At 36.9% G+C, this 25316-nt stretch overlaps 1 pseudogene; it reads left to right on the forward strand.

Annotated features, from left to right (window-relative positions):
• Window positions 1-4510: 4510 nt before the first annotated feature.
• LOC105295091 overlaps window positions 4511-25316 on the forward strand; it is a 42211-nt pseudogene continuing 21405 nt past the window's right edge.

The raw sequence follows: 25316 nt of genomic DNA on the forward strand, positions 1-25316 counted from the left end.
TATGTTTTCATGTAATACTATATTAATATATTCTGTATTTATAATCTATATTTTTTCAAAAGACATATAGTTATTTTTACTATAATGACTTTGACCTGCTAAGATTTTTCTGTGTATGATGCTTTGATCTGATAACATTAATAAACAAACCCTGGTTTATTTTGAATAGTATGTTCATCACATATGTCCTTACTATAATCTTTTTTTCAAGCAAATGAAATTTGGTTTGGTTATCTACAAAAATATTTTCAATATTTTTTATTTACAAAACGTTTTGCTAACAACTTACTTTAAACACAATTACAACCTTAGTGTTCATATAGAGTTTAATTACCAATTATATTTCCACTTGTCTTTTGTTTTCTTTTTGTATAAATTGGAGAAGAGAGATTTCTAATAAAATCCAAAAAATAAAAAAAAATAAAAATTCAAACCAAATTACTTAGAGTCCTCTCAGAGATTTTTTTTAAAATAAAAGTTCTTTTTTGAAATAGTTTTTACTGTGGGTAAATCAGGTTTCTAATTTTTGTTTTGTTTAAAATGAAACTATATGGAACATGACGACGACTTTCCATGGATTTCCTAATAAAGATGCAGTAGCAGCTAACGACCTTGGCTTCATAGGGCTACTGTTTTAAGATTGCAAGATTTTGCCTGTATTCCAAGAGTTCTTTCTTATATATGTAAATTCTTCTAGAATATTTCCCCTTTCACATACAGGAAACATGGTTTTTGTATGGCTTATTTTACCTGTCAACGATAAACTTAAAGTCATAGGCAACTGCCCTTTTTTGTCTTGGGGTCCAAGCATTTATAACTTTTCTAGGCAGTGGTTAGCCTTCACTAATATTTCAATTATTGTATTTAAAAGATGATTACATGAAAAACATATGAAATGCTGAGTAAGGATAATGTGGCCACATTTTAGGCTCCATTTCTACTTAAGGTAACAATCACCTACATCTAGGCATTTTTAAATATAATGTCAGCAACACGTATTTATAGGCAAAATTTCAAAAGGAAGTCGTGGTACCGCATCATGTTTATAGCAAGGCAGAGATCAGCATTATTTGCATCTGTGAGTATTGCTTTGTATGGTTACATGAAAAAGAAAATAACAAAAACCAATAATATTTTCTAAAACTAGCACACAAAGCTAATGGTTTGCTTTGTGCACCTGCCAGTTTGGGTTGCTATTAAAGCCACCCTGGAAATTCTCCTTTCTTTGTGCAATATTTTATGCTTTTCTTTTCTTCGGGGCAGATTGGTTCTGCCTGCACTTTATTCCTGAACCCACGTTCATTCAAAATGGATTGGCAGACTTAAATACTCTATCCAGTGCCGCTGCTGACTAGTAATGCCCCTCCCCCACCCCGCTCCCACCCCTTCATACTAGGGTGATCGATCTCTTTCTCTCTCTCTCTCTCTCTCTCTCTCTCTCTCTCTCATACACACACACACACATACACATACACATACACACACAGTCACACACAGATACCGGTGGCCCTACTGTCAACAAAGAATGCATAATGGTGAAGTACTCAGCAGTAATTTTGGAGATGTTTTGCCTTGCATGTTTTGAAAGTATTTCTGAAGAGTATAAATAAATGTGCTCTAAACTCTCCCCCCTTTCTCCGTGCTGATATTTGGAGCTAAACTCTCATCTAAAGGGGCAGAACTGCAGTGGCTTGAATGCTTTCAGGGAACAAATATGTGGCTCAATGGCTTCCTCTCTTTTCAATAATATTATACCATATAGATTTAATAACTGGGTGATTGAAAACATTTTGATGATGAAGCAGTTTCTCTGATCTGCAAAGGAAAGCATTTGAAAACATCTGATTTGTTCATGTACCAATTAATTATTGAAGCAACAGAAAATACAGGCTACTGTGCTTTTTTCCTGCAAAGAGGCAGCAGTGTGTGTGTGTGTGTGTGTGTGTGTGTGTGTGTGTGTGTGTGTGTTGTGTGGTCTGTTGTTTGTGCTCTTAGGCTCATGTTTATATTTATGTATATATCACTTAGAAGAAAAACTTGGCCAGAAATTTCTTCATTCTGACCTTGAAAATTATTGGGAGATTTTCTGTGTGTGTGTGTGATAGGGTAGTATTTTGATGTAATAGGATCATAATCCTTTTTCTTTTCTCTTTTAATTTGTTCTTCCTCTACACTACCTAAATAGGCTTTACGACCAAACACCAAACATCACCTTTAATTTTAATTTCTATTTCTAGCCTGTATTTTATTAGCACCTTTTCTGTTTTATAGTCTACTCACTGATATGGCACCAGATCTGTTGTGAGCAAATAATACCGTTTTTGTTTAATGTTCCAATAAACATTTTTTTACTGCGTGGTGCATTTTCTGTATTTTGAATCTTACTTAATATGCTTAGGTTTTGGGGGACTACTTTATGATGTTTGGACTTGAGTTCATCTTATTTTTCAGAGTCTGGGGTCCCTAAAGTTATAAGGTAAAGGAAAAACATATCCTTGGGTTATTGTAAAATTTGTTGCTTTGTATTGTGACAATAGTGTTCATATGCCTGACATCCTCATAATAATATTAAGTTCTATTTTTTAGTGTGATGTACTGTATACATTTGTATAAATGTCACAGCCTGTAATCACTTCCTTTGTCATCGACGATTAATCTAAAAAAATCGAATAATTCACTGCCCCTTGCCATTTACATATCGTCTGCTGCCATCTGCTCTTCTCAGCAGCAGTAAATGATGGGTAATTAACTCAGTGCCTTTGTCTTTCCCTTGCTGAATGTCTGACACATATAGATTTTCCTCTGTGTGCGTATGCATGCGTGCGTGTGTGCGTGCGTGTGTGTGTGTGTGTGTGTGTGTGTATGTGCAAGTAAGGGGAAGAGGGAGGGGATGAGAGAGTGGAAAAGAATGAATGGTAGTGCAAATATGGAAGTCAGCACAATATAATTCCAAGAGAAAAAGCCAAACAAAGATATTGGTTCAGAGAAGGGGCCATATCTCATGACCTTAAGTCTTCTCAAGCCAAAAGGAAGAACTACTAGAACGATGGCTGCCTTGCACAAGCAAGAAGTGTTTTTCTAAAACCTCAGTGGTCAAGGTCAAGACGCAAAACCAAGTAAAGGCTCCATAAGCTATTTCTAGCTACCAGAGTCCGAAGACATCATGTAAATGAGTCTAAGTGTAGGGTACCCACAACCCACATAATGTTCTAATTGACTTCTGAACCAGTAGCCAGAATGTGTGTTTTGAGAAATGGTTATGGAAGGAAATCTCAGATGATCTTGACTTCGCATATTTTTTTAAATAGCAAGTCTCAAAGGAAACTATAAAGATTTATAAGACTGGGGAAACAACATCACCATCTTGGATTTCCCTAAACTTCCTGTTTGATTATTCGGCTCCTCCCAGTGCAGCCCAAGAGTACTTTAGAAAGGAATCCTATGCTATCCTGAGGACTATATATAATGTTGCTCTAATAATTCTTGTTTGAAACATATATCTTATAATATGAGAAAATTATTTGGAAAGTGACTCATCTTGATAACATTAAAAATAATTAAAAGATAAAATTTTAAGGAAATTCAGAATCTCTCTTGCTCAGCATGGCTTTTATGCCAGGTCAAGTCAGTCATAATCATTTTCACATGGAATTGGTAAAGTTTGCTTCATTTGGAGACTAATATTTTTGTTGTCTGTAATTTAAGCAAGCTAAATACGTCAGGTTCTCAAATGATGTTGCTTTGTTCAACATGGTTTCATTAGAGCGTTGGTAAGAAAAAAATGATTTCTGGTGGGGCTGCTATCTGTATGGGATTTCTCTGGGTCCTCTGGTTTCCTCCCACATCTCAAAGATGTAACTGGCATGTCTCCATTGTCCCCGTGTGTGTGAGTGGCCCTGTGATGAAATGGCGTTCTCCAGGGGGCAATCTCGCCTTGTGCCCTGAGCTGCCGGGACAGGCCCCAGCTAACCATGACCCTGAACTGGAATAAGTGGGCTGGAAAATCATTATCATACTTGTTTTGATTCATCTCTCTTAAATGTATGTATATCTCACATTTATTTCAATGTTTAATATTAGAAGGATTTTGGGTTTTTATTTAAAAGTTTGGTGACGTTTTTGTGACCAGAAATATGCTGTCGAAACTTAACTCTTGTTTATATCAATTAACCTGGTAAAATTGGTTTTGTCACATGTCATTTTGCTTGAAGTTGCAGTTCCTGAGAACCAGTTGACAATGATAAGTGAGGACTTTAATCCATTTCCTGTTTGCCCCAAGAATCCTGGCCGGCGGTACTTGAAGCTGTGGTGTTTACCCTGAGATAACCTATGGATTGTAGTCCTGACTTTACCCCTGAAGTTTGCCACGAAATATCTTGCTTTTATTACTTCGCATCGCTTTTGTATATTGATAGTTTTTGGAAAGAAATGACATCATTCTGCTTATACCATTCCATTTTTAATAGTGGTATTTCCATTTATAAAATATGGTAATTCTCAATAGTTGAAAATGTCAACTCCTAGAAAACGTAGCATTCCTACATGTGATGTTAACATCGTTCTCGACCAATTGTTAGCCAAAGATTCATTTGATGAATTTGATTTTTCCGAAATAGAGGATTCTGACAATTTTTCAAATAGTGCTTCAGAGGTCTACATGGTCAGGCCTCCGACCGATTCGGAATTGGATGGAAATAGCCCGGCATCATCTGACTCGGGTCGCGCTCTGAAATGCTCTACTCGTGTTATGATTCCATATCAAAGGTATGACTTTGTCGGCACACCTGGCAGAAAAGTTGATGTCAGTGATACCGTTGATCCACTGCAGTATTTTGAATGGTACTTTATTGAGGAATTAGTTTCAGAAATTACCAGTGAAACGAATGCATGAGCTGCCTCGTTGGCTCCCAAGCCACCTGGTCCTAAAGGATTCTCACGGGTGGATAAACGGAAAGGCTCTGATGATGATGAACTGAGAGTCTTTTTTGCAGTAATGTTACTGCGAGGTATTGTGCAGAAACCCGAGCTGGAGACATTGGAGTCCACAAGGCCTCTTTTGGATATACCTTACCTCAAGCGAATTATGACTGGCGAAAAATTTTTACTTTTTCTTTGGTGCCTGCATTTTGTCAACAATTCTTCCATATCCACTGGTCATTCAAAGGCCCAGATTTTACAGCAGAAGATCAAACCTGTGTTCTACTTTCTTATAAATAAGTTTTCAACTGTATATACTCCAAACAGAAATAATACAATCAATGAATCACTGATGCTGGTCAAGGGATGATTAGCTATGAAGCAGGACATCTGACAAAACAAGCATGATTTGGTCTCAAGCCGTGTGTACTTTGTGAAAGTCAGTCTGGTTACATGTTCAATGCACTTGTTCACACAGGACCCAGTGTGAATTTGAAAGATCCAGCTGGCGGTCTGAAATCATTGTGTATTGTTCCTTAGTCAATGACCTTCTTGGCCAAGGATGATGTGTCTTCCTTGATAACTTTTGTACATCTCCCATGCTTTTCAGAGAATTGCATCAGAACAGGACTGATGCAGTTGGGACAGCTCGTTTGAACAGAAAACAGATGCCACATGATCTGAAAAAAAGGAATTGCCAAGGGGATGACTGTAGCCAGATTCTGTGGTGAAATTATGGCACTGAAATGGTGTGACAAGAAGGAGGTGACGATGTTGTCACCATTCCACAATGATACTGTGACTGAAGGAGACAACAGGAATGGAAAGAAAACTAAGAAGCCATGTGTCACTGTGGATTAGAACGAGACTATGGATGCAATGGACTTGGCTGAGCAGATGCTCACTTCTTATTCGACTGAGTGTAAAAGGCACAAATTTTGGTGTAAGAAATTCTTTCACCACCTTCTAAACCTTATAGTGCTGAACTCCTCCATCCTGTTCAAGGGGGACGATCCTGAGCACACGATCAGCTGTGTAAACTTCAGACTGACGTTGACCGAAAGAATGCTGGAAAAGCATCACAGGCCAGGGCAGCAACGACTTCGAGGTCGTCCGTGCTCTGATGATGTCACACCTCTTCGCCTATCTGGAACACGTTTCCCCAAGAGCACAACAACATCAGGGAAACAGAATCCACTGGTCGCTGCAAAGTTTGCTGCTCACATGACAAGGATGGCAAGAAGGTCCGGAGAGAAACGTGATATTTTTGTGTGGAACATGATGTTCTGCTTTGTGGTGTTCTGTGCTTTGAAATTTACCACACGGGAAAAAAATTATTAAACACTGATCATCATATGCATTTCTGTGACGTCAGGATTAGAGACAAGTTCTGTTTAGAAATAACTCAAAGAACAGTTTTTATATTTTATTTTCACACTGAAAACCAGTCAGATTTGCTTCAGCCTCAAAGAACGTGTTTATATAAAATTAAATTAATACTGGTGGTGAGCTGCACTTTTTTTTTTCTAAACAGGAAATAGGTTAAGTGAGGGACTGTATAGTTCTTGTTCTCAAGGAGTTTGTCCTTTATATCTTTGTTTGTATCTAACTACGTATGGAGAGATTATTAAATCAATCAATCGATCAAAGGAATAAGCTATAGATCTATAAAATCTTGATCTTATAATCCTTAAGATTTTTATCACTGTGTGTTCTCAAGGTCTGAGTCATCTTCGAACTCCCCACTGAAGGGGAGAAGTCAGTATGTTTCCAGAGAAACTCTTCAGTCCGTGTGAGACTTTCTACATGATGCTTCTGTCGTGCAGCCCAAGCTCTATGCCTCTACTTTTCTGTCTGTACAATGGCCATGGAAAACTCTTCTATTTTTCTAAAACAATAATTTAATAAAAGGAAATTGTTTTATAAATTTAAATGCTACATTTCTAATGAGACTGTGTTGTATATGGTGGTGCTGATTCTGGTACCTCTAAGACTGTTTATATTTCTATGAGTCACGAGTGCTTAAAAACATTTATCATTTGGCTTAATTTTGGTGTTTGTGGTTGATCTTTGCTCAGCATCTACCATCACGGGACCTCTGAAGGTTAAATGATCTGTCTGTAATCAAAAAACAACTGGACATCACTGGAAGGCCATTGAATCATTAAATTGCATTTTTATATCAGTTTCAAATGACTGGCAGAGACAACTTAATACATACATTATGTGATGAAATGGCTTAAAAATACATAATCATGAAATCACTTAAAAATAAGGAAGGAACGTTATAAATATAGATAGAAAAATGAACTCCATATTTCAGAGTAATTGTATTAACTGTGTGAAGTACATGCACTTTATGAAACTATTTAAATTTCATAAAATTTTTATGACTTACAGGTAAATTTGTCAGCATCTAATTGAGTAAAAGATTCTTGAAAGCTTTCACTGCAATTGTTAATTCAGCATCATTGTCCTCTCAGGCTGTTACGTGACCCAACAGGCTGGGAGAACAATATTGCTGAATATAATTGGCATATGTCAGCAAAATATAATTAGTAAAGAGCTTTTTTCTCAAATGCTCTTTTTGTTGATTTAAAAAAGTAGATTTCCTTTTGGATTAAATTATAGCTCGGATTTCTTTCTCATTTGATTTTGATAGGTCTTGAGGGGGGAATGGTGAATTTAATTTAAATTTTGATTCAGGAAGTGTGTATTGATTTCTTATGCTGTGCAAACACTGAAGGGTTGTCTTTCCTTCAATGGGTTTTTAGTTTAATCTGGATATAGGAAATATAGGACAGTAATATTATCGAGGAATATCATGAATCCCCATCCTATATCAATCCTCCCCACCCCCCTTGAAGTTTGGAATAGGTGACATGACAGGCTTTCTCAGGAACCGTGACTTGGTACTAACTGACATTAAAAGCATAGAACTGAAGAAAGTGTTTGAATTGTTTATCTCAGCACCTCCTATATGTTCGACTCCAGGGGTATCACGGCTAATGCTGGTAATGGGGGAATGTGTTACAATTACCTTCTACTTCACTGTGTAAAAAAGAAGATGGATATCTTTTACTAGAGTCAATTTTGGGGGAAAAATGCTGTAATTCGTAAGTTTTTTTTATGAGAATAAAAAAATATTTGCCAACTTGTTCTTTTTGTGCAAAAAGGAGCTTTGTAAAATTTCTTCAGAACCCAGGATTCGAATGAAACATCATTTTAATAAGAGGCTACTTTAGAGTCACATCCAGAGTGTAATCATTTCATCTAAGAACGTTGGGACTTTGAAGTCGTATCCAAGTCTGAGTGCGTGCTCTATCTGATCCAGCCCATAGCTTCAGCAGGATGGACCTGGAGGAGAAAGGAAGATGAGGAGACAAATGCGAAACCATTTACACTGGCTCAAACCTATGCCACTGATGCACAAAGCGCTGCGCATCAGAGGCAGGTCTCAGTCACGTCATCATTGCCAAGGTCTTTCTCTCACATCTTTAACCTAATCCAGCCCCACACTCTGGATTCTTTCTCATTCGCTCTCTCACCTCGGATAGGAGGTTCTTTGACACTGTCCCTGAGCAGTCTGTTCCTAATCCTCCGGGACGACAGTCCTCATCTTTTTCTTGTCCCTGGGTCCTGTGTTCCTGGGAGCTTGTCTTCCACTCCTCAGCCCTTCACACAAGCCATGACTGTCCGGCATTTATGTTGTATATTTCAAGCTATGTTATCAGACTTTACCACACGAGTCATTTTAAACACAGAAAAGCTCTGTGTATAAACTGAGTTTGGAGAGTGGAAAAAACAAGGTAGGGGATCTCTCTATCTTTCTACACACGCAAAGTCCATTTCATGTCTTTGGGCAATTATATTTGATTCGGACGTTTTAAAGATTTATGCGGTGGAATACAACCTGTTAGGCGGAATGAGTTGAATTTGGAAAAAGGTCTGGAAATACATGAAAATACTCACAACTGTAGACTAATCATGGTAACCATTTCGCTATATATATATATATATATATATATATATATATATATATATATATATACACACACATACATACATACATTATGGTGTACACCTGAAACTAATAAAAAAAAAAAATCACAATTTTTCCAAAGGAGATTTAGAGGTAAAGGCCACCAACAAATGCTGCTTTTTTCAGGATACTTATTCATTAGAAATAATATAGACAGAGGCCAAATAAGCTCATCACAAATAAGCTTGCTCTCACATAGGAGTGTAATGTAATGTAGTGGCAGGCTCTAGGCAGATTAAGTGATAATGGAATCTAGGCCATGAGAAAATTTGATAAGTGCCAACCAAACTTTCAAAACAGATGACTCGAAAGGATGAGTATTTGGCATTACTGAAGAATTATATGCTTTATTAAACGGTCTTCAGCAGTTTCAATTAAAAAAAGTTAGTTCCCCTTATTCATGAACATATGATAGTTCTTCAAAATAATAGTTTATGTTATCTTTCAAGAAGACAGATTGATCGAATAAGAAGAGAGCCGAATCACAGGTAGGAAAGATGGTAACATGGCAGAGCATTGCATCTTGACAGGCCTTAGTTTGTTCATCTGTAAAATGGATCAACGATTTACAAAATTAAATTGTATGGAGATTTGAGGGTGCCATAAAGAGGCTGACAGGCATGGTTCCTAGGTATATTCCCCTGCTTTAACCAGAATAACTCCAATTTGTGTTTTCCATTTTTAAGTTGCCCATGATTTTTTTTTTTAAACCAAGCGTTTCACAGCTTAAAAAATGAAAACTCTTGTTCTAGATGAACTTAGGAAGTAGAATATGATACGCAGAGGAAGATAGGCTTTGGAACAGGCAAACCTGGTTTGCACCCCAACTCTGGCTCTGACAGAGTATGGGGAGACAAAAAACACATATAAAGCATTATACTTTGGAAGTATGGTCTTGGTGGACCTATGAGGGATGGGATAAAGGACTAGGGCTGGAAGCAAAGAAAAAATTTTAGGAGATTTCAAAATAGTTTGGGTGAAATAATGAACCCAAGTCGAGCAATGGCAATAAAGATTGAATTGGGAGTATAGATTTAAGAAACGTTTGGGGAGTTAGAATCTACAGGAATAAGTACTGTTAAGGTTTATGGGATCAGGAAATAGTCCAGAATGATTGCCATTTCCTAATGACATTGACTGAACAGAAATACAGGTAGAGGAACACTTTTGGAGAAACATATGATGACTTTGCATCTGTGCATATAGTGTTTGAAAGGCCAATTGGATATATTTACTAGGGTCTGGAGTATAGAAACACAATCTGGGTGATACAGGGAGAAATGAAAATTCTTTATGTATGAAAATATAGAAATCATTAGAAACCACAGCAGAAAAAATTAAGACCTTTTCAAGGGGGTAGAGTCTGCAAGGAAATTAATTGGAGTGCCCTTAAGCATCCATTGGATGGAATGAATTAATTTCATTCCTCTGCATATAGAATGGTATTAGTTATATAAAACCTGTATTAGCGTTCTCCAGAGAAACAGATACAATCAGATATATATACAGGAAGAGATTTATTATAAGGAATTAGCTCACATTATTATGTGAGAGGTCCTGTGATCCGCCATCTCCAAGCTGGAGACCCAGGAAAGCCAGCAGTGTGTTTCAGTCTAAGTCTGAAGGCCTGAGAACCACGAGTGTCAAGAGCAGACGAAAACCGAGGTCCCAACTCAAGCAATCAGACTGAAAGGATAAATTCTTTCTTCTGCTTTTTTGTTCCACTCACGTCCTCAAGGGGTCAGATGGTGCGTGCCCACGTTGGGGAAGGAAAACTGCTTCACTGCATCCTCCAGTTCAAAGGCTAATTCCACCGGAAGCATCCTCACAGATATACCCAGAAATAATATATAGCCAAATAACTGTGCACCCCATGATCTGGTCAAGTTAAGATATAAAATTAACCATCGCGGCATCCTTCGGTGGATTGAAAAATAGTCATCAAATCATTTTTTTGTGTGTGGTTCATATAAGGAACCCTAGTTGAGAAAAATGTGAAAAGAAAACCAAATTTAAAACTCCGATGAGCATCACTGATGCTCTGGAGGAGCTCACGGTACAGTGTATAATATGGACCCGCTAACAGATAATGCTAATAATTATAGCAGGCGAGGATAACCGTATCAGGACTATTGAGCAAGTCCGCTTCGGGTCTCTCTCTCTCTCCCCACTATCCCATTCTGTGTCAGTTTGTCTTTCCCTCAAATTGGCTTCTTTCTCCAGCTGGCACTCTCCATAACTTAGCTCCCACCAGCTCAAGGATGTCATCACCCTCAATTTAGCAGTCCCATTGGAAAACCCACATCTTTTCCACCAGTTTTATTAAAAACCTGAAACGATTCACACTGGCATGGTTTAGATCTTGTGTCCCTTCCTGAACGAATAGCTGAGGCACTGGGAATGGGCTACACTGATTACTCGGGCCCGTGTCACGGACTGCTGAAGGAACGTGATGGGTTCCGGCAGAACCACATGGCTTGGAGGCAGGAGGAGGAGGGCACTCATCCAGGATGCAGTCAACACGAGAAAGAAGCTGGGGTATCCAGATGGCCAAGCTGACACAAGGAATCAGTTACTGGCATTTTCTTCAGGAGACAAGAGGACTTCACGATGAGCTGGACTGTAGATGTTGAATGGGATCTCACTAAGCTCACAGGGCAGTATTTAGAATTCTGAACAGTCCTGGTGAGGGTGATATAACTTATGGAAAAGATAGAGGACAAACTTCAAATTTTAGCCACAGTTAGAAACATCATAAAGTTGCTCTTGCAACCACAAAGAGCCTACCATTCTTCCATCTTTAGGAGGGGAAATTTTGGAAATGCGAATTAAAAATGAGATGGCCCATAGTGCATTCATGATTTTTAAAAGGTGGGGGTGCAGAGAAATGCACTGACTTTGACTAGGAAACCAAGGTAAACTTTCATAGTGGGAAACGGAGATCTGAGTTGAAAACAAAGATTCCTGGGAGAAAGAAATCTCACACTTCGCTCTAAACAAATACTTATTTAGGTGGGGATGGGGGGCACTCATTGGACGGTGGAGGAGATTAATATGTTGCTGTAAATTTAGGAGACTAAGTTCCTGCATATAAAAGAAAAATTAGGGAGTGAGAAGAAGGACTTACCAGATCAAACAAAACCTTTCTGAAATGGAGAAGGCATACCTTTGAACAAAATAGAAAATTTTACCTAAGAAAAGATGAAATTATTAGCATGTTCTTAAAAGTATATGTAAATAATTCCAAAAGCAAACTGGATTGTTTTCATGCTCATTTTGCATATGACCTGAAGTTTTGAGAAAAAAAAAAAATAGTAATAGAGAATGCTTCTACCTAATTTATTCAAAAAACTTTAACTTGAAAATAAGAAATCAGAATTATTTAATGATTAACAGGTCAAATGGTTTACGGCAAATGATATTTGAGGAAATGTTTTTGGATTTCAAAGTAAATTGTTGAAGTAATAAGGCAGCAAGCGTAAACATGCTAATTTTGTATAACAATCATTCATATTTTTATAGAGAAATGTAGTGATCACAAAAAATAAGCGTGGGTTTCTGCATTTAAATAGTATAAATAAAGATAATAGGAGGGGGCCCTATATGTCAGTGAATCTTGTGCTCACTGAGACAGGAGTAGATCAGGCAGTTTTTACATATATTAATTTAATCTGAAATCACAAAATTGAAAATCAATTTTTATACCCTGTAAATGCTATAAGTAATTTGTACCACAAAATCCACTCATTCATTTACTTTTTAATCATCTATTCAAAGAATATTTCTAGTAACCCTTTGTGGAAGGCACTTTTTTCCAGAGTGCTGGGGAAAGAAGAATCAATAAAATACAGCCTCTGAATTGAGGAACTCGCAGTCTTTTGAGAGTGCTGGCGTGTAAAGACGTAATTAAATCCTTAGTCCATGCCTGAGGAGTTCAATTAACTTTGTGTCAGATGACAAACATTAAGACTGTTTGGTTTGGTCCTAACAAAATGTTCCATTTTGTTTTTAAAGTCAATGTGTACTCTGCTTTTAAGTGGATCCTAGGGCTGCTTCACCCTGAACAAAGGCAAATTTCTCTGGGCGAGTCCTAGAGAAGAATCTGGAACAGACCTTGGAAATGCATGGTGCACCCTCTTCCTGTCCGATTTCATATCTTCTCCACCTTTCTGGAAGAGTGTGCCCCCCAATTAACCATTTAACCCAAATAAAACAGGAGAGTAGCTGCAGAAAAGAAAGAGAAACAAAGAAACAGAAAAAAAGGAGAGGAAGGAAATATTAACTATAGAAAGGACTCTAGAACATTTCAAAATAGTTGAGGGGTGGTAAGCTTTGGGTGTGCAGTGTAGACCCAGGGATAGAAAACCTGAGAAGATGAAATTATTAGAAGAAAATCGAAGGGCAAAAAAAATGATTAATTTTTCATTTTTTGAGGGCAGGATGAAGAAAAAGATTTCCACCGTAAGCACCATTAATCGGAATACAATATGCAGAAAGTAAAATAAAGTCATTCATTTCAGAGCACCATGTCTTAACTGGGACATTGACAAATTTCATTGCCTAGAGAAGTATAAAAAGTAGGAAACTAAGTTTTATTCCGATTCTAATTGTTGGACTCTAAGTTCATTTAGGGCTTATGACGTAGGTTAAATACATCCCCAAGTAAAGAGAGGAAAAACACCTTCTCCCCTCACCTTTTCTTTCTGAATGCAATACGTCTTATTAAAAGAAATACTAAGATCTGATCTGTGAGTTTGTACCTAAATGCCATCCTGAGGGAATTATTTCTGTGATGATTTAAGCCAATAGACAGTAGAAGTTCAAAAATCTAGAACTGGAATAGAACAGGAAGGACTTTTCAGGAATGTGGAGACAATTACCTTTCTTTTGATGTGTATTTCTTCCAGCAAAAGGAAGCTCCTTGCTTTGAATAGTGTGAATGATTTTTATCTAGGGCATTCCACTTTTAGAATTGTATCATAAGGAAATCATTAAAGATTTATTCAGAGCCTTCTATAAGAGTGTTCATCTCACGTTACAGATAATAGTGAAAAAATAGAATTAATCTACATGCCAAATGTTGAAGAATGAGTTAAATAAATTATCCACATGATGCAATGTATAATGAATAGTTGAGATGGAAAGCTATTCACACTATATCGTTAAGTGAAATAAATGAGATTAAAATTTGTATAGTATTATTATTTTTGCAATTATTTTATCCAAAAATATGGAAGGAAAGGATTGAATGAATGCTATCTCTGGGTTTAGGAGATTATGAGTCTTTCATTTTAATTTTCTTCTTTTTGCTTATTTTCTATTTTGTCAGTGAATTCATTTTGCCTTTGTCATAACACTAATGTATTCTAAATTTAAAGTTATATATATTTCACACTTAGGATATAAAAAAAGTCATGTATATATTTGTTTTAGGAAGTAATATTTAATATCTACTTACATAAATCATATAAATGCATATAAAGATATATCTGTAAAATAAAGACAGAGCCTACATTGCTCTCATTTCCTACATGTAACCCATCACCAAGTTTGGTCAGTCCTGTGTCCCAACCAAGCTGATCATCTTTGGTTCTTTAAACAGAGGATGCTCATTCCCATCTTAGGATCATTGCTTGAGCTAATCCCTCCACCTCGGATGTCTTCCAACATTTACATAGTTGGTCCATTCTCATCTTCTAGGACTTGGCTCCAACGTCACCTTCATAAAGAGAAATTCTCGGGCCACCTTCCTTCAGTGGCTTTCTCAAGTTTCTATCTCATTTCTCTGTTTATTTTCCTTAGAGCATTGATGACGACCTGTAATCCTCTTGTTTATTCATTTGTGTGCTTGAGACATGACTGTCTCCTCTAGAATGTAAGCTTCATGAAGGCAGAAGCCCTGTCAGTGACCACTGTATCTTCAAAATGTAGCACTGAGCTGACATATAGTGAATATAGAATAAACTTGCTAGCATTTCAGCAAGAATGACTGACATTAAGAATTTCATCCATAAATAAATAAGTAAACAAACAAACAAACAAACAAATTAATTAATTAAAAGAATTTCATCAAAAAAAGCTGGAGAATCAGTGTTCAGTGTTAGGTGGAGATAAACTTCAAGATCTTACTAATATGAAAATATATACATTTAAATTTATATATATATATACATAAAACATGTATATACATACATATGTATTTATAATTTATACATATTTAAAATATCTGTGTATACTTATTTATACACATATAAATATTATACAAAATTTCAAACATGGAAGAACGTGATAAATGTCTCCCATGGGTTATAACCGCCTTCAGTAGTTACCAACTCACCTTTCATAAATAGAACCCCTCTATCTGGATTGTTTTAAAATGAATTCCAGACATATTATTTCTTCCTGCAATTTTACATGTACTCTAAAAATATAAAACCAACCATAATTCCATTATTGTACCTTATATTAGTAATAATGCCTTAATCTTTTAAATATATAGTGTTTTCAATAATGTATATTTTTAAAAAATTTAATCTAAAACACTTTTTCTACAACACTTCTACATCTCATCTTTAAAAAAATTAACCTTTAGTTCTTGGTTCCATGTAGTTAGAAATAGATGGTATGTTTTTTTCTTAACTTGAATAATTTTTTAGCTTTCAAAAGTAACCTTCTTTTCAAGTTGCCTGAGGGGTAAGATAACCAAACAGTCTTTTCTTATACATTATCATTTTTTTGGAGTGTTTTCTCATGAATTTTTTTCATCCCCCTCAGTCTCCTCACTTTGTTAATCTGCCATCAGAAGATAAATCGCTTTCAAAGAGTAAATGATCCTGAAACTGTTCTAATGAATAGTCTGAATTTGTAGATAGTCAGTAAGTATTTGTTGATTTTATTTTATTCTGATATTTAGATACTGGAGATAGTATAGTTTTGATAGTAATTTATGAGTTCCCGTATAAGAGTAATCTTGATTTAGTTATATAAGAGAAACCTTGCCATTCTTTTTCAGTAAGCTGTAGTTTTTTTCTCTCTATAACCTTAGTCTGGTCCAATTTCTTAAGGCAATTTTAGAAAATGCTAAGTAATTGATTTCATCATGAGTTGTTAATAAGGATAAGAAACATAATCTTCCCAAGTTTGCAATATCCTGGCAGAAAGGCACAATTTGATGGCAAAACAAAATTGTAGTGAGTTCCTATAAATACGGCATCTTTGTGCCAGATTTCCAATTGTTAATAAATTGCGTTCTTGGTCTTCAAGTCAGGATGCTAAACTGAAACATCAGTGTGAGCGCTCCCATCTGTGGTTCACTCATTTGATGAGTAAGCACGCGAACTAACCCTTACCAGCTGTAGTCAGCAGTGAATGCCGCATATCAGCCAGTGCATCACCGAGGCTGGTCTTATTTTCCCTCCCTTCCAAATATTGCATTCCATCTCTCTAATACTGTCGCATATTCATCAGCTAGCCTCAGACTCATGGGTAAAGGAGTGATGGAGACGCCAAGATTTGCCTCTGGTTTTGATGGGATATTATTCTCAAGATTCGCACATTTATTGACCCCAATACTAGCAGGGTCAACGTGACAATGCAGTGTGTATTGATTTGCTTCAATTCAGGAATTGCTCATTTATCGTTTATATTTATGTAAATAAAGCACTAGTCTTTCATCTTCCAATTACAACATGTTACTGAATTAATGTGATTAAATATGAAGCTGGACTAATGTTAACAAGGTCTTTCTTTCTGTCATAAAGTGCAAAGGAACAATCATGTAAAATTAACATATTTCTAAGGAGGCGAATATGCATTCCGGCATCAGTTATTATAAACTCCCTCCTCTTTTTTTTCCCTCTCGTTCAAGCCAATTTCATGCTAAAGTACCTTGACATAGTTTCTTTTTATTCCTGGCTTTCCCCTCTGTTCTATGCCTGCATCTCCGAATTATATTATGTGGTAGATTTTTCTATAAATGGGAACACGCTATCTTTGAGATGAACAAGTTTGGCAGGGATTTAGCATCCGTAGCATCCGAAGAGTTTTGAATAGGCATGTCTGTTATTTTTATTGAAGTATTTTCAGCTATCTATTTTTCTTAACTCAATAATAAAAAAGACAGTGTATGGAGTAGGAATTACGAGTTCATACATTTGGCAACTGAACTGCTTTTTTCCTAGGTCATTGCTTTGTTGTCTAAGCTTGAAATCACATTTTGGAACCAATAATATAGAAGACTCACAGCCATGACCCAAAAGATAAATCTTTCTTTCTTTTTTTTTTTTTAAATGGGGGAGGGGAAATTCAGTTTAAGAATGTGAAAGATTACATGGTTCTTGCTCTAATTTCTGTAACAGAACAGCTCTGGCCAATGAAGTATAAACAAATGTATATGCTCTATTTATAATTGTTTTGATATCTTGACTTTTAATACTGTTTGGTATAGAAATCATTTTCCTGAAAGATGGCAATAACAAAGGGCCTTTGGTATCTGTTTCACCTTATCACTTATCCACTCAGTATAAAAATAAATTGGGAAGTGCATTCTGTAGGGTAGAGTTTTATGGAAAATACAGTGTGGTTGATATTGTGGTCTATTTATTAAACTTATCAAACTATATCACCACTGGGAGACATTTTCTATGGGGACAAGAGATTCGTTCCTAAGCACTCCCTTTGGCTGCCAGGTAAGGGATATTCAAGAACTGACAGCAGCATAGCATTTAAGGGCATCGGTCTGGTACGAAAAAAATGAATATAAAAGAGATGGAATCACTGGGTATTGAACAGCAGGGAAGGAAATGGTTTGTGCTGCCTGCTGATATATAAAGGTATATTATGCAGAATGAGAACAGCGTCGCTTCCTCAGCTCCGTGGCTTCACACACTCTAGAACCAAAGGTACATAATGTGCAGGATCAGTTTATCTTCCAGCATGGCCTGGGCAATTGTTGGTATTGATTTTCTGAAAGTTTGGTCCTACGTGTCGGCATTTTGTTGGCAAACTTTGCAACATAATCCAATCAAGTCAGTGATGAGAGGAGTGTGGGGAGAAATAAACCCTCGTGAGCCAGTCCTGGGCAGGGTCCATAGGTAGAATGCTCTGGCCACTGTGCTGTCTCGTCAGGGGACTTGTAATCTTGGGGAATCCCTGTGCCTGATTGCGGCTCTGCTCCCAATTGTGCACTTTTGACCTCTGTATTGATTCTGTCCTCTCATCAAAAGCGTTGATGTAATTCCATGTGCTAGGATCACGGAGCGATTTGCATTTAGGAGCAGCAACTGTGCGCTGACCCCAAACCATTTCATCAGAATGAAAGTAGACCAAATGGCAGATGTGTTTCCCAAGAATATTGAAGTCTATTGTGCCATTTGGTAGGTTTCCTTACCGTATATAGAAAAAGAGCATACACCGCCCACTCCAGATCCTGATTTCACTCCAACCAGAAACGGGAAATCCTTTAAAACATAACAGGGATCAAAAGGGATTTTATTGACTTCCACCAGTTAATAGCATTCCTATTTGTTAAAGCTTAACGCAAAATGATAAAAGTATCTGAATATAGTTTCAGAAATTCTAGCACTTTAAAAAATTATTTGTTATTTTTAGTAATTTCTTACCGATGTGCACCATTATGCTATTTATTGCTTATCTACCTAAATATACTAAATAGAAATGCCGTTGAAGAATTCTCTGAGTAGATATTTTATTAAAAAATTTAATGCACTCTAACTATCGACCATTAAATTATTTTGTTTCTCCTCCTCTCCTTTCTCCTTTAGGTAGGCTGGGGAATGGGAAGAGACCACATCCGAAGCATAGATACCCAAAGAGAAATTTACTGGAAAACAATGCAAATCTATGGTTACCTGCATTGTAGTCTGCTTTCCCATCTTACCTTTAGATCCTAATCACTCTCATTTATTAATTTTGATCAATAAATATTTACAGACGATATATGTAGAGGTGCTAAGAAATCAGTGATGAAAAAAAAAAAACAAAAAACCCAGGTATGGTCCCTCATGGAACTGATGGTCCAAATGAGGAGACAACCAAAAAATAATTGTAGAAATAAATATAAATATAACTTTGAAAAAGACTCTTCAGTAAGTGCTGTGAAGATAAATGACAGAGGATATGAAGGTTCAGGTTTAGACTGGGACTGAGAATGCTTGGATCTTTCAGATCACGAGGACACTTGATTTCATTTCAGAAGAAAAGTTGGATCTCTCCATGAGAAAATAACTGGAAAAATATCCAAATTTACAAAAATGTTAAATTAAGAAATACTGACAACAATTTAGATTGTGTAATAAATTTATAGTACATATTGTGCTCTAATGCAAATTATTTTAACAGACCCTTAAAGTAAGCTATGATAAACCAAGGATGAGATCATTGGTGTTTAGACAGTCACTTGCTAACAGCTGACCAGTAGTAAGTAGAAAAGGCAGAATTTGAATCCAGGTCTTTTCTCTATAAACTCTGTGCTACTTTGTAAGACAGTGTTTGAAGCTGTGAAAGCATTCACAAGTGTTTTGTTTTGTTTTGTTTTGTTTTTTACATAGTTATTGACTTCAATAAATACAAAAGAGTGCTCTTTTTTTTTTTTTTAAAGCGCATTCAGATTTCTAGGAATGTATTTATTGACTACATTGACGTTTACTTAGAGACACTGTACTTACAGCCTCTAGAGGATTAAAAGGGGTTTCAGATGGGCTGCCGTATATACTTCCCATTGGCCTGGAAGCAGCAAGAGATGGGATTGATCTTTACTAGAGGCAGGGGATGGGGGCGGTGTCCTCTAAATTCCTACTTTAGAAGCCAGGCTAACAATAGCAGCAGCGTTAGTGGAGTGAAGGAATGACAATAGCCCTGTCCTTTAGATAAACTCCTACAGAGTTTATGGCATCATTAATAACATGCATGTTGTTGACTTTTGCCTTGGGGGCTGGTTTAGAAAACATTTGACTTATCCTGTCTCTTCCGTCATATTCCTGTGATTAATATTTTATGGCATGGGCTCAGTTCTATGAATCACAATTGACAACATGATTGTACTTATTGATCATTATTTAAATCAATTATTAGATAACAGGTAATCGAGTGGACTGTCCTTTATATAACTCAAGGATGCTAATTAACCAAGTTTTCAACATGTTCATTGCTCATTTATTATCTGTAGTTGAGTTTGGGGACAAGTCACTGAACTTGGATTCTAAAGCTCAAGATTTAGAACCCAGTTTCACTACTTTGTCAGCGGTCTGACCCCAGGTGAGTTATTTAAACTTTCTGGGCTTCAGGTTCCTCATCAATAAAATGGGGTTAATGATACTTAACTTACAAAGTACTTTTTAGGATGAAATCAGGTTTCTAATATGAAATAGACTAATGCATGCCTTTTTTTGGCTCTTTGTTTTATTTGTTCGGGAGGTGAACAGACCATATTAGGAGTGCTGTCCATGGCCAGGGGACAGTATGCATCAGGTAGACCAAGCAAGAACATTATCAGCTTCTCCTGTTAGCATTTAGATATTTAGACTCATATTCTGGGATGAAGGTCACCTGCACATGGATGTGGTGCTCTTTTCCTCGTCTGCGAAATTTCATGTTGCCACTTGATTACATCCCCTTTTGCAAGAGTTTTGATCAGATTTGATCAGAAATGAAAGGTAGAACCTATGATTTCGGGCCCCAGGTTTTCTTAATTTTTTAATATCACGCGTCCTTAACTTTCTTGTTTGTTAAATTCACCTGGAGTGTTCTTCGGAAAATCACAGTCCATGAGTGCAACTTTGCATGGGAGGTGATGGAGATAACGCAACTGCTACCTTGTGGTAGGAAATACTTGCAAGAGAAAGGTGGGTGTTTTTATTTAGAAGCACAGATTGCAGCTCCTCTTCCTGGGGGCTTCCTAGGATGCTTTAAAACTACTCATGTTATATGTAAACCAAATACATGTATGTATTCATTATTTCCAGTGACAATAACTTTGGGAAATGTTAAATGGCATCCCACCTCAGATTGCCTCATCTCAAATATCGAATGTAGCAGATAACAATAGTGATGGGTTGTAAGTGGGTTAGGGGTTGAAATTAAGGACATTTAGGCCAAGAAAATGGATCTTTTTGAGTGTTCATGATCTTACTTTACTGTCTTTTCGTATGAGGTAATTTGTTTTATTTCAGTTGAGAAGTCCCTTGCATGTTTGTTGTCATATGTCTTTCTTAGATTCATTTACAGGAAAGAGAAAATGTTCTTAAAATTATTTTGTACCTTGAACATCATTACTTTTGACAACCAGGTGTCTGATGAGTACATTTTGATGTTGCCAAGAGGTAAAGGCCATGTCTATTTAAATTAGTTCATTCTGAGGCTGGATATGTTAGTGTTTTATGCATTGATTCTTACCAGGATGAAATATAAAAGATGAGAAGACATACTAGAGATTGCCTCTGTCTCCAAGATTAAAATCTTTCCGATAATTTTTTAAACAAGAAAAACATCGGGAGGCGAATTTAGCATTTAAAACAGCACATGACTATTGCAACTTGTGACCTACACTTGTTTATGGTGACAAAACCTTGTTTGCCAGGGTTGCTCTTATGTATCACGAATTTGCACATATGTTGTGATTAATTTTAAAAACTAAAAATTTGAGTATACGAGTATAATGTAAGACAAGAGTATAGTTTCTCCACTGCAAGAACAATTGGCTTTGTTTTTGATAACTTAAATCATTAGCATTTAGTATTTACAAAACACATTTTAAAAGTTTCACAGGGCCATCAGAATCACTTCTTTAGTTAGAGTGATCAGAAAGAAAGCCCGTGATATATTGCAGTGCTATTTCCATGTCACAGATGTGGAAAATGTGGTGCACAGATCGTTAGAAAGCGATAGTGTTTTGGGGGCAAAAAAAGTGACCAGTGAGGGCGCCGCTGATGGGGGTCTCAAGCATAGTGGGGAGAGCTATCAGTTGAGAGTATGGAAATCTGCCTGCCCCTCTCCAATCACAAAGCCTTTTTAAAGGGTTGAGCTTAGCCTAGGGAACCATGAACAGCTGGCTCTCATTTCCAAGCTGTTAAAACAGCTCCACTCCATACTCACCTGAGAGGAAGTGAGCATCGCTAATCCAGCCACATGTTCCTCGCCCCCATATTTTTTGAGTGAATCGCCCTAAAGGATATTTAAATAGAAACGCTCTGACTACATCTGAATGTTATCGAGAAGTATTTTTTTTCCAGGTTGACAAATCAGGTCCACAGAGCCTGTCCTATGTTGCATTTTGGATACATTCCTAAATAGTGATTTTCCTACGGTTGCTTTTTGCTACATCAGTGTGTACAGAAGCTGACTGTTTCAACCCTTCCATAGTGACAGGTGATGTGCCTGATTGTTTGCTGGTGGTGATATGGAATATTGATGCTTTAGAAGAAGAACTGCATCGAACAGGCAATCTGCACGGCTCGCAAATGACACAAAGAGCATTTGATATAAATAAAGTGTCAGCCGGGTGCTGCAGCTTTGTGCAGACTCATTTTCAAATTTTCCTTTTTGAATTATTAAATAGACCATGTCAGAACAACTCTGATTATTATCCAATCCATATGCTTCAACACCAACCTTTTATGTAATATCAAGTGACTGCAGTGATCAATTGGACCAATCACAAAGGCTCCCCAGTTCTGGAAGTGATTCAAGCACTCGGCACACTGCAGCATCATATGCAGATCTGGGAACACCTGCTGCATTGCTGACAGAGAAGGCCACAGCACTATCTGCTTTTAGGAATGTGTGCAGGCTGCGAAAAGACATCTAGTTCCTTATCAAGAACTTTAAGTCCATCTTGCAATTTTAAGCCTGCTAAGATGGGTTAGATATTGCACCATTATCCAGTGATACCTCTATACAGCAGAATTAGCTACATAACCTACATCGTAAGTAAAATATAATAGTGCATATTTCTGAAAACCGCGGTATAAAAAACAAAATGTCGCCTTTGGTTTTTGAACAAATACAGTATCTGCTGGAAGTGGAGACTGTGGTATGCAGACATGTAGCCACGTGTAATTTATAAAATGTGATAAAACGATCATCTCTCACCTACACTAATACACAGTTTATCTAGATAAATAACTCAGAACGAACACTGTGGATGCCTTTAGGGTCTTAGGCATTTAATTAAAACGGAACAAAAATATTAACTGTCGGCTTTGGGATTTTAGCATCCTGTCTTGAAGAGGATATCCTTTAGTCCGAGAACAGATCTGTGACATTCACAGGGAACAAATACGAGGTGGCGTTTTTCTAGCCCTCATGAAAAAGCGGCTAAAAATGCATGGTATAGAAATCTTATGATTAAATGATTTCCCGAGAGTGCCCCCGTTCCCCACGGCCTGGGACTGAGGGTGGAATTCAGGGGGCCTCTCTGGGACTGCAGGTGGAATTCGGGGGGCCTCCCTGATAATCGCCAGTGATTGGAGGTAGCACTCTTTGGAGGGCTCTTTTGCCATCGTCCTGGTGTGCTGCCATCACTCACACTGACTGCCGAAGCAGAGGGCTGTCTTTCTGCAGCGCGCGTGTGATTTTGACATTGGACACAGGGAGGCAGGGTGACGCAGAGGCAGAGCGCAAGCCTGGGGAAGGGCCCTGGAGCCGACTGCTTTCCAGAATGCACAGATTACAGGAGGCTTGACGGCTGCCCACTTAACCCTAAAAACACTTCCCAAGCTGCAGTGCGAGAGACACATGCAGCAGTGACTTGTTTTAATCGGTTCATTGTCTCCTGAAAATTGATTTGGGTTTTCTTTGAGTCAGTTTTTCTAGAAAAACCCTGGTTACCTTTATGTGACAAATTCTGCCTCTTTAAATACATAGATTGTACACTTGTATATACATATCATGCGTATTTCTTTTGTCTATTTTTGTTCTATCTTATAGGATTTGGAATACAAAGGAAGAAAAGAAAAGCCATCTATTGTAATGCAGTAATACTCCATTGTTGAACAAATTAATCTGGACATTTGTCCACAATTTTGATGATAGATGACATGCTGACAGAGCATGAAATTATTACTATAAATGAATAGGGTATGATATTTCTGTGTTTTTACGGAGTAGATTTGATGTTCATATAACTTAGTTTAAAGGCTCTATCGCATGTGTGTAGATCTTCAGACCTCATGAGAGAGATAAGAAATGGTCTCAAAACTTGAGAATAAATAATGAGTAAAAAGTTAGATTTTTAAAATCACTTTTAGTTTTTGTTTGTGATGGGACTTAATTGGTACAGTGTGTAAAATAATTTAATGGGTCTGGAACAAGATGCTATTCAAATGGGCAAATGTGAGATGATGTGTTGATAATAGATAACAAACTAAAAGCAGTGGGTCAGAGGGGTGTGTGTGTGTGTGTGTGTGCGCGCACGCATGTGTGTGTGCGCATGTGTGTGTTCCTTTTTTCATCATACCTGGAGATTCATACAACACTTATTATCAAAATCAAAATATAATCTTTATAATTTCAAGTGGAAAAAAATTTACGCAGCCAATTGTTAATAATTCAAATTAATAAGCACATTTTTTCCCCTTTAGGTATATTTTAGCCATCAGTGTTGATCAACACTAGTCCCAAAAGGGGGGTATTCAACATTTTAAAATCATTGTCAGGAGGAAAAAAAGGTGTTGGATATACTATTCTATATATTTTCCTCGTGGGCAATGGAAATAAGCTCTTATCATTCCATAGTCTTTTAGCTTCCCTCCCCTCCCCCCTTCATTTGATCACATTATTCACACAAAGAACCAATGAGCCGTTGTGCCATTACCTTAAAATCCTATATTAATGAGACAGCTACAGTTTTTAATCATTTGAGTTAAGCCTTGAATATTCTGTTTTCTAATGTCTTGCATCCATTTAAAATGAGAACAATCATTTTATTATTATATTTTATTTACAAATAGTGAATAAAATACAGATTTTTTTTTTCTTGTAGAGTTGTCAAACATTCTGAAAACAACATGTTCTTCTTAAGGGGTTAACCTTATCTCGAAAGCATGAGTTAGAAGAAAAGAAAAAAAGGAATAATGGGTCCTGGAGAGTCAGCTAGGGAGATAAGGGTCCCGACACTTTGTTTTCCTTGCAAAAATTTTGGATGGAAATAAATACATACACAAATTGTGTGGTATCCAACTTCTATTATTTAATAAAAAGCAAAAACATGAGATAGCACTTCAATGGGACCTGAACAACTTATACTTAGTGTCTTCTAGAGTTGTCACTTTCTGAATAAAAGAAAGAATTTTTTGTTTTTGCTTAATCTTTTATTATGGTACATTTTCTTTTGTTTATTAAA

The sequence above is a fragment of the Pteropus vampyrus genome, unplaced genomic scaffold (assembly GCF_000151845.1).
Source record: "Pteropus vampyrus isolate Shadow unplaced genomic scaffold, Pvam_2.0 Scaffold99, whole genome shotgun sequence".
NCBI lineage: Eukaryota > Metazoa > Chordata > Mammalia > Chiroptera > Pteropodidae > Pteropus > Pteropus vampyrus.